At 44.9% G+C, this 10,875-nt stretch overlaps 2 non-coding genes across 2 annotated transcripts; one reads left to right on the forward strand and one right to left on the reverse strand.

Annotated features, from left to right (window-relative positions):
- The first annotated feature begins 3,338 nt into the window (after positions 1-3,338).
- Positions 3,339-3,500, forward strand: LOC118624785. The gene has a single exon (XR_004958456.1). It is a non-coding gene; the product is annotated as a U1 spliceosomal RNA (small nuclear RNA).
- A 6,980-nt stretch (positions 3,501-10,480) lies between these two features.
- On the reverse strand, positions 10,481-10,562 carry TRNAS-CGA. The gene has a single exon. It is a non-coding gene; the product is annotated as a tRNA-Ser (tRNA).
- Between the last annotated feature and the right edge of the window lie 313 nt (positions 10,563-10,875).

Consider the following 10,875-nt stretch of genomic DNA (forward strand, 5'->3'; position numbering starts at 1 on the left):
TTGTCCCAACACTAGCCTGATCTCTTCATTGTGCACTTGTAGGGAGATTTTCTTAAAGTTGGTTAGGTGACGAATATGTGCCCTGAGAGAGTGGGGCAGCTGGCAGTGTTGCTCTAGTTGGTTGCTACTGTACAAGAACAGGGGCCCAGTATGTCAAATCTTATTTTTCAAGAACCTTTGGACATCTTAATGTTTATGCTAAATCTCACAACTTTTTTTATTTTTTTTAGTTTAGTTTATTTTTTTATCCTCACCCAAGGACATTTTTTCATTTTTTGTTCAGATAGAGTGGGAGGGAAAGAGAGCGAGAGAGAGAGAGAGAGAGAAACATCAACGTGAAAGGTACACATCGAGTGGCTGCCACCCGCACGACCCAACCAGGGCTGGGGACAAACTGCAACCAAGGTATGTGCCCTTAGCAGGAACCGAACCCTGGTCTCTCTGGACTGCAGGCCAGTGCTCTAACCGCTGAGCCAAACCGGCCAGGGCATAAATCTCACAACTTTTAAATGTTGGCTGAATTAAAAAAACACTGCTTGTGGGCCCCCAACCCTCAAATTAGGGTCTACTAGTTGGCAACCTCTGTTTTAGGCTGAAATCACAGCATGAATAAAAACAAGTGGAGATGAAGGATATGGTGAAGAAGGAAAAGTCTAGTGTAATCTGGAGCATAAAATTTCTTTTTTTAATCCTCACCTAAGAACATTTTTTTTCCATTTTTAGTTCAGACAGAGTGGGAGGGAGAGAGAGGAACAGAGAGAGAGAGAGAAACATCGACGTGAAGGGGACACATCGAGTGGCTGCCACCCGCACGACCAACCGGGACCGGGAACAAACTGCAACCGAGGTACAACCGGGAACCAAACCTGGGTCTCTCTGGACCGCAGGCCGACGCTCTAACCACTGAGCAACCCAGCCAGGGCTGGAGCATAGAATTTCTTAAAGGAAGTAATGGAAATAAGGCTAGAAATAATTTGGGGCCAATGCTTGGAAGGTCTTGAATATATGGCAGGGAATTTGGACTATAATTTTCCAGTAAGTTTTTGAGAAGATGAATGACTTCCAACTCATAATTTTAGTGGCAATGGGAAAACAGCAAAAATTTGAGGCAATGATATAAATGCAGTGATTCATGCGAGAGGTTTAGAGCTTGAAACAGCAGGAAAGAGAACAAGAGACATACAAGAACAAAAATTGACAGGGCTTAGTAACACTACATTCACTTGGCCAACATTTATAGCATACCCGTCATGTACCAGACGTGGTGCTAGGATTAATTTGAGTAACAAGTCTTTATTATTTTATTTAAAACAAATTTTTTTTTATCCTCACCTGAGGACATTTTTCGATATTTTGTTTAGATAGAGTGGGAGGGAGAGAGAAACATCAATGTGAAAGGGACACATCGAGTGGTTGCCACCCACACAACCCAACCAGGGCCAGGGACAAACTGCAACCGAGGTACGTGCCCTTAGCGGGAACCGAACCCAGGTCTCTCCATACCGCAGGCCAACACTCTAACCACTGAGCCAAACTGGCCAGGGTGAGAAACAAGTCTTTAAAGGAATTTTCAGCTTAGGTGCACTTGAACAAATAACGAGGAATACAGAAGAGTGTATTGCTAGTAGACAAGAACTAAATGGGCCCGGCTGGTGTGGCTCTCTGGTTGAGTGTCGACCCATGCACCAAGAGGTTGTTGGTTTGATTCCCAGTCAGGGCACATGCCCAGGTTGTGGGGCCAGTCCCCAGTGGGGGGCATGCAGGAGGCAACCAGCTGATGTTTTCTCTCAGATGTTTTTCTCTCTCTCCCTCTCCCTGCTCTCTAAAATCAATAAAGATTAAAGAACTGGGGTTTGAACTCAGAAAGTCATTCCAGAGCCTGTGCACTTAACAAGGGGCACTTAACCAAAGATGAGTCATAAACCATAGACAGGTTTCTATGAGAAGAGTGTCATTAACCTGATTTGGGAGGAGAGGAAGAGCAGGTTTCAGGGGTGAAGTAATGAGTTCATTTGGGGAACACTGGATTAGAAGTGCTTGCACATAAAGGTGTTTAAGCCAGTAATGAAAATGTGGGTCTGGAGTTTAAGAATAAGAAGTCAGGGTTCAAGTTGTGTATTTGGGAGTTATCTTCCCAGAGGTGATGAAGAAATTCTAAGAATTAATGCAAACGTTAAAGGAGAGAATAAGAAGGCTAAGAATGGAAATTTGGGGGAAATTCCAGAAGTAATCGAGAACAAAATCTGAAAAACAGATAAACAATAAAATTGGCTAATGTATCGGCTTTTTAAAAAAGCAGCCCTGGCCCTGGCCGGTTTGGTTCAGCGGTTGGAGCGTCAGCCTGCGGACCAGAGAGTCCTGGGTTCAGTTCCCGCTAGGGGCACATACCAAAAAATAATAAAAATAAAAAATAAAAAAATATGGTTGCAGTTTGTCCCCGGCCCTGGTTGGGTCGTGCAGGTGGCAGCCACTCGATGCGTACCTTACACGTTGATATTTCTCTCTCTCCCCCCGCCTCCCACTCTATCTGAACAAAATATGGAAAAATGTCCTCGGGTGAGGATAAAATAAATAAATAAAAATGAAAAAGCAGCCCTGGCTGGTTTGGCTCAGCGGTGAGAGCATCGACCTGCGGTCCAGAGAGACCCGGGTTCAGTTCCCACTAAAGGCACATACCTTGGTTGCAGTTTGTCCCCGGCCCTGGTTGGGTTGTGTGGGTGGCAGCCACTCAATATGTCCCTTTCACGTTGATGTTTCTCTCTCTCTCTCTCTCTCTCCTTCCTACTCTATCTGAACAAAAAATGGAAAAATGTCTTTGGGTGAGGATAAAAAAAATAATAATTTTGGCCCGGCCCGTGTGGTTCACTGGTTGAGCGTCGACCCATGCACCAAGAGGTTGTTGGTTGGATTCTCGGTCAGGACACACGTCCAGGTTGTGGCCCCGATCCCCAGTGGGCGGCTTGCAGGAGGCAGGCAGTCAGTGTTCTCTCTCATTGATGTTTCTCTCTCTCTCTCTCCCCCTTCCTCTCTAATATTAATAAAGAAAAAATATTTTTTAAATCAAGTAATTTTGAGTAATGAATCATTTAAACGTGGCTCATAAACTAGCTGTGAAGGAATTCCATAAATATTTTGTACAACAGCAGCATTCCTGAAACAAGTGTAAGTTGAGATCATTTCAGATCAAGTCCTCTAGTGATTTGCTTTACTGGATAAACTGCAGAGATCCAAGCCTCTTAACATTTGGAACGAGTCAACAACTTAGAAGGGTATAATATTAAATTGTTGTGTGTTAGATTCCCACACATTAGCTTTCCAGTCACATAAAAGCAACTTTAATACTTACCTGGCAGTGGAGATACCATGACCACAAAGGTGGTTTTCCCAGGGCGAGGCTTATCCACTGCACAATGGATGTACTGACCCCTGCGATTTCCCCAAATGTGGGAAACTCGACTGCATAATTTGTGGTAGTGGGGGACTGTGTTCACTGTCTCCCCTGGCAAAAACAAAACAACACAAAAAGCAACTTTGATTAAGATCTAAGAATCTAGCTGAAAAAAATCAGTATAGGGGAGCATTAGCTAGTTGTTGGTTATAAAGTGAAGAGACAGGAGCTTCATGAGAGAAAGAATTAGGCCATCACATGGAAACGCGAAGAATTAAAGATAAAATAAATGGGTGATTTAGCCTGGTGGGTGTGGCTCAGTGGTTGAGCATCGACCCATGCACCAAGAGGTCACCAGTTAAATTCCTGATCAGGGCACATGCCCAGGTTGTGGGCCAAATCCCCAGTGGGGGGCATGCAGTAGGCAGCCAATTGATGTTCTCTCTCATTGATGTTTCTCTCTCTCTCTCTCTCTCTCTAAAATCAGTAAAAGAAAAAAAAATTATAAATGGGTGATTTAGGCAGGGTGTTATTGATAATAGGAGCACGTGTTTGGTTTTTTTTATCCTCACCCGAGGACATTTTTCCATTCTTGTTCAGATAGAGTGGGAGGGAGAGAGAGGAAAAGAGAGAAGCATCGACGTAAGAGGGACACATCTAGTGGCTGTCTCCTGAACGACCCCAGCCAGGGCCAGGAATAAATCGCAACTGAGGTATGTGCCCTTGACTGGATTAGAACCCGCAACTCATTGGTCTGCGGGCCGACGCTCTAACTGCTGAGCCAAACCGGCCAGGGCAAAAGCATGTGTTTGATCAGACAGGCACTGATCCTGGACAAGGGAGTAATATGATGAACGTAGTATTTTAGAGATTTAAGTGTGGTGAAACTGGGACACCTGGAAGGCCATTGTAATAAAAGCATGAATTAGATGATGTAATGGAGGAAGCAATGATTGATGAATGACAGTCATGGGAGAAAAAAAATGTCGAGTAATTCTTAAGGTTGGAAACTATATGGAATTGAGAATAGTATCAGTATAAATGGGAAAAGTTGAGAATGTGATTCTGTGAAAGGAAGAGAAATTGTGTGTTTTGGGTGACATGAGGTTAGCTTTGCAGACACAGATAGCTAGAGATAAAGGACCATGGTTTAGTTGAGAGGCCATGCCTGGAATGGTGGCTTGGGAGTTCTGTCTTGGGAGGAAGGAGAAGAATGAAGCTTTGGTAGAATGCCACAGAAGAAAGGAAAAAACAAATGAGAGGGAGAAGCACTTCTTATCTTTTTTTTTGCAGTTAAATTTTTTAAATGAAAAAAATATATAGCCCTGGCTGGTTTGCTCCGCGGTTAGAGCGTCGGCCTGTGGTCCAGAGAGACCAGGGTTCAGTTCCCGCTAAGGGCATGTACCTCGTTTGCAGTTTGTCCCCGGCCCTGGTTGGGTCGTGCAGGTGGCAGCCACTCGATGTGTTCCTTTCACGTGGATGTTTCTCTCTCTCTCCCTCCCACTGTATCTGAACAAAAAATGGAAAAATGTCCTCAGGTGAGGATAAAATACATATATGTATATATATAGTTTGGTCCAGCAGGTGTTGCTCACTGGTTGAGCGTCCCTCAACCCATGCACCAAGAGCTCACTAGTTTGATTCCCTGTCAGGGCACATGCCCAAACTGGCTAGGGCTCAGTATTCTCAATCATTAACGTTTCTATCTCTCTCTCCTTCTCCCTCCCTCTCTCTCTTAAATCAATAAAGAAAAAAACAACAACATATCCTTGGGTGAGGATTTTTTAAAAAGACATGTATAGTGGCAGCTTTGTCGGTGGAGCAGCCACTTTGTTTCACTGCTTCATTAATAAACTCTTTCACTTAAAAAAAAAATGTCTATAGTTTGTAAAGTAAAACCTTAGTTTACTTGTTGATGAAACAGTGTTCTAAGGGATTTTTAACTAGTGTGCCACAAGAATTTTTAAAATATGCAATACCCGCCCTGGACGGTTTGGCTCAGCAGTTAGAGCATCGGCCCACAGACCAATGAGTCGGGGTTCAATTCTGGTCAAGGGTTGTGGTTTGTCCCTGGCTCTGGTTGGGGTCATGCGGGAGGCAGCCAGTGGATGTGTGTGTCAATCTCACATTGATGTTTCTCTCTCTCTCTATCCCTCTCCTTCCCACCCTCCTCCCCTCCCATTCTATCTGGGAAAATATCCTCCGGTGAGAATTGAAAAAAAAAAGACCAACAGCCAACAATAATAGCTGTTCAGTGTGAACAAATCAAAATTATACCTATTTTTCCCCTGGCAGAAATTCAGCAGTTAGAGCATCTACTTGCGGATCAAAGATTCCTGGGTTTGATTCTGGCCAAGGGAAGGTAACTTGGTTTCGGCTCATCCCTGGCCCCGGTTGGGGTAGTGCGGGAGGCAGCAAATCGATGTCTCTCTCTCTCCCTCTCCCTCTCTCTAAAAATCAATAAAAGAAAAAACTTATACCTATTTTTGTCAGATCCACAAAATATATATTTTTTTGGTGTGATGCAAGATTTTAGTAATTAGTTGATGTGTGCTATGAAGAGAAAAAGATTGAAAATTGCTCTTCTAAGAGAAAAGCAAGAGTACGGTGTCTCTGAAACCCATTAAGAAATCAGTGCTTTCTAGCCAGTTTGGCTCAGCAGTTGACCAAAGAGTTGCAGGTTTGATCCCTGGTCCTGGTTGGAATTGCACAGGGAGGCAACCAATCAAGGTCTCTCTCCCTTCCTCCTTCCCACTCTACCTGAAGATCAATAGGGGAAAAAAATATCCTCAGGTGAGGATAAAAAAAAAAGTGGTTTCAAACAGCAAAGTTTGTTCTGAATTAAAGAAAGATTGATCCAGCAGAGTAGGAGAATTTGAAGGTGTTATGGAAGGGTATTTATGGAGTTCCTTAGGAGGTTGAAATGAGTGGGATCTGCAAGTGTAGGAAGAAGGTAACAAGGGCAGATAAGCAAGGCTAAATACTGAACCAGAAGAAACTAAAGAATTCCTGTGGGGAGAAGGTAATATGTAAGAGTGGTGAGGGGGAGGGAGGCCTGATCATGCAACGCAACAACGCAGAGAAAGAGAGGGTTTGTTGGGGTGGAAGGAAAAGGATGAAAGAATTGGGAAACTGGGGTGGGCTGTGGGGATGGTAAAATTTTTAACTTATCTTTTGTTCATGAGAGTTGGAAACCTTTGGCCTCTCACCCTGGAGAGTTACAAGGGAGTCATTTGAGAGCGAAAGGTAGGATCTCCTAGGAACCAAACAACCTCGGATAGTCCAGATCTCATTCTGAGTCCAGATCGTCCATTTTATAAACCATGGAACCTTCTTCCTTTCACAACGTAGTTATCGGTTGCCCTCTGCTGGTCAATTTTGGTCTTGGCTCTCCAGATATTTAAATCTGAGAGCATGCGCAAAATGGGATTAGTACAAGCCAAGTACTGAACCAATTAGGTTCTATTACAGAAAATATTTGATCACACCTAGGTGTAAGCCTTAGTAGAGTAAATGCAAATGAAATACACAGTCCTAACTCCAAGAAGCTTATAGTACAGTCTGAGTGAAGATTAAAACATATACATAGAATACTATAAAATGCATCCAGTTACTCAACAAAAGTATTAAAAACATTTTTTTTTCTTTATTGATTTTAGAGACAGAGGAAGGGGAGAGGGAGAGAGAGACAGAAATGTCGATGAGAGAGAACATCGACTGGCCGCCTCCTGCAAGCCGCCAGCGGGATTGGGCCCACAACCTGGGCATGTGCCCTGACCAGGAATCAAACCAGCAACCTCTTTGTGCATGGGTCAATGCTCAACCACTGAGCCACCCTGGCCAGGCTTAACAAAAGTATTTTTATTGAGCAGCTATACGTGCCAAGAGTTTATATTCTACAGGGAAAGAAAGATTTCACATAGTAAGATTAGGGCATAGGCCCTGGCTAGTTTGGCTTAGCGGTTAGAGCGTCAGCCCATAGAACCAAAGAATTATGGGTTGGATTCCAGTCAAGGGCACGTACCTTGATTGCAACTCGCCCTGGTCCTGGTTGGGGTCATGCAGGAGGCAACCAGTCAATGTGTCTCTCTCACATCGATGTTTCTCTCTGTCCCTCTCCCCCTCCCTCCCACTCTATCTGAAGACAAATAGAAAAATATGCTCCTGTGAGGATTGAAAAAAAAAAGATTGGGGGAAAGGACATGGTGGGTTACAGGTGATTAGAGAAGACTTTCCAGGAGAATCGACATTTAAGTGGAGACTGAGTAGAAAGAGTAAGAAAGATTATTTCAGGCACAGAACAGCATGAACATGGACAAATACTATACCAGGAACTAAAATAATGCCCGTGGATGGAAGTAGGGAATATAGAAGAGTGGTGAGATAAAGAGAGACCACGAGCAGCTATGGAAAATTTTAATGTCTCCGGCTACAGTGTGCAGGCTTTAGTGCAACTTTACATATGTTAACTCACGTAGTCCCCCTACTTTCCAGATGAAGGCTCCAGCAATGGTGGTTCCAGCCTGTACTCAACCCTGAGAAAAGTGAACAGATTTGAGATGTAGTTGGGAGGTAAAATATAATTTTTTTTTAAAATTAATTTTTTGCCCATCCTGTGTGGCTCAGTGGTTGAGCATTGACCCATGCACCAAGAGGTCGCCGGTTCAATTCCTGGTCAGGGCACATGCCCAGATTGTGGGCCCAGTCCCCAATGGGAGGCATGCAAGAGGTGGACAATCAATGTTATAATTTCTCTCTCCCTCTCCTTTCCTCTCTCTCTAAAAAATCAATAAAGAAAAATTAATTTTTGGACATGGCTGGTATGGCTAAATGGTTAGAACATTTGCCCGAGCACCAAAAGGTCGAGGGTTTGATTCCCAGTTAAGGGCAGGTACCTGGGTTGCAGGTTTGATCTACTCTGGTCAGGGTGTTGCTGGGAGACAACAGTCTCTTTCACATCAATGTTTCTCTCTCTCCCTCTTTCCCGCCCTCCTTTCCACTCTCTCTAAAAAGCAATTTAAAAAAATATCCTTGGCCCTGTTTTGCTCAGCGGTTAGAGCATCAGCCTGCGGTCCAGAGAGACTCGGGTTCGGTTCCCACTAAGGGCACGTACCTCGGTTGCAGTTTGTCCCCGGCCTTGGTTGGGTTGTGCGGGTGGCAGCCATTCAATGTGTCCCTTTCATATAGATGTTTTTCTCTCTCTTTCTCTCTCTCCCTCCCACTCTACCTGAACAAAAAGTGGAAAAAATGTCCTCGGGTGAGGATTAAAAAAAATATATCCTTGGGTGAGGATTAACCCTCCAAAAATTTAATTTTTGCAGGTGTGTATCAAAGGAGATTCCTTGCATGCAATTTAGTGAATGGTGGTGGTAGATTGATAGGTTTCCACTGGAGTAATCAAGAGCCTCAAAGAGGAGTAAAAGGATGTGCAGGATGGAAAGTGATTGTGGTGGTGGTGGGAAGGAGATGGTAGTGAGGGTGACCTTGGAAAGGACAGCATGAACAACGGTATGAAGGTGGGAAACTCTCAAATATAAATGTGTAGAAAGCTCTATGAATTATTATTATTTTATTCTTCAGACAGAGTGTGTGTGTGTGGAGGGAGAGAAACAGCGATGTGAGAGAGACACATCGACTGGTTGCCACCTGCACAACCCCAACCGGGACCAGGGACGGACTGCAACCGAGGTACGTGCCCTTGGCTGGAACCGAACCTAGGCCTGTTTGGTCCACAGGCTGATGCTCTAACCGCTGAGCAAAACCAGCCAGGGCTCTATGAATTATTTTGAACCCTCTGTCCTTTTGGGATCCTTCTTGGAGATGATGGTGCTGTGCAAGAAAGGAACTTCAAGAAGAACGTCCTCTACAAGTATTTTAGATATTCCCCACAATCAGAAATTGGGGGATAGGAATAACTGGGTGAGGTGAGTACAGGCTAGAGAAGGGATTAATTCCCTATCTTGGTTTTTTTTTTTTTTTTTTTTTTTTTTTTTTTTTTTATCCTCACCCGAGGATATTTTTCCATTTTTTGTACAGATAGAGTGGGAGGGAGAGAGAAGAAGGGAGAGAGAGAGAGAAACATCGACGTGAAGGGACACATCGAGTGGCTGCCACCCGCACGACCAACCAGGGCCGGGGACAAACTGCAACCGAAGTACGTGCCCTTAGCGGGAACCGAACCCGGGTCTCTCCGGACCCAGGCCGACGCTCTAACCGCTGAGCCAAACTGGCCAGGGCCCTATCTTGGTTTTTACACGGAGAATTTAGAACAGTACCTGGCACATAGTGAGCACTCAATAAAAAGTGATAGTTATGCCCTGGAAGATTTGGCTCAGCGGTTAGAGCGTCAGCCTGGCCTTGGGACCAGAGGGCCTCAGGTTCCATTCCTGGTCAAGGGCACATACCTGGATTGCAGGTTCAATCCCCAGCCCAGTCAGGGTCGTGTGGGAGGTAACCCGTTGATGTGTCTCACATTGATGTTTCTCCCTCTCCCTCTCTGCCTTCTATCTAAAAAGTAATGGAAAATATTCTCGAGTGAGGATTAACAACAAAAAGTGATAGTTATCATCACATACTAGCTCCAGCTAGATCTTCATTTTTTGTTTCAATAGCCTACTCCCCCTAGCCTTGTGGTACTTGAAGTGCACTTCTTCAAGGATATCCAAATGAGATAAGACCCTGTTTCCTGGTTCTTCATTTGTAATCAGACCTACAAGATATGATTTCTGGTCATCAAATCCAGAGGTGCCCTGTTTTCCTGGAAACTCCAGTTTTGACTCATAGCACAACAGGTATTCACATTCCCCCCCAAAATTTCACCCATTTTCAAATCCTTTGCTATTCCCTAACAAAGGTGTGAAACAATGTTAAAGCTCTGCTAGCAAACTTGAAGTTACAGAATTCTGAAAGTGCCTTGTATCCTAGCAGCTGATACCGGTGTGCATAATTAAGCGCCCCATCCCCCCAAATCAGAGGTGAGCGCTTCTAGCTTCTAGTTCAGAGACAGAGGGGTAAGTGCGTGAAGGACACGTGCGAAAACAAGGGGTTTCCTTTACATATCCTTAAGGGAAGAAAAAAAAAAAAAAAAGCGGCCGTCACGAACAGGATTCGAACCTGTGCGGGGAAACCCCATTGGATTTCGAGTCCAACGCCTTAACCACTCGGCCACCGTGACTCCCAAAACCAAACTCCGCTTCGCGCTTACAGAAGGAGTCGCATTGCGGGACGCCAACACACACGTACACATCCGCGCTCTCTTTCGCTTTCCCTCCCTCCCTCTCCCCCTCCCCCCTCCCCGGCTCCTCACCTCTCTTCTATGCCACTCGAAAAGCGCTGGGGGGACCGGGGGACCCAAGTTGGGAGGGTCACCCGCCCAGCGAAGATTGGGGTCTCAAGGAGCGCAGAGCTATTTAGGAGGCGACCGCAAGGCCTGCAAAGGAAGCAGTGGGAGGGAAGGGGCTGGGCCCCGAGGGTGGCGGCCAGGGGAC

This window comes from Molossus molossus, unplaced genomic scaffold, assembly GCF_014108415.1.
Source record: "Molossus molossus isolate mMolMol1 unplaced genomic scaffold, mMolMol1.p scaffold_m16_p_10, whole genome shotgun sequence".
Classification (NCBI taxonomy): Eukaryota; Metazoa; Chordata; class Mammalia; order Chiroptera; family Molossidae; genus Molossus; species Molossus molossus.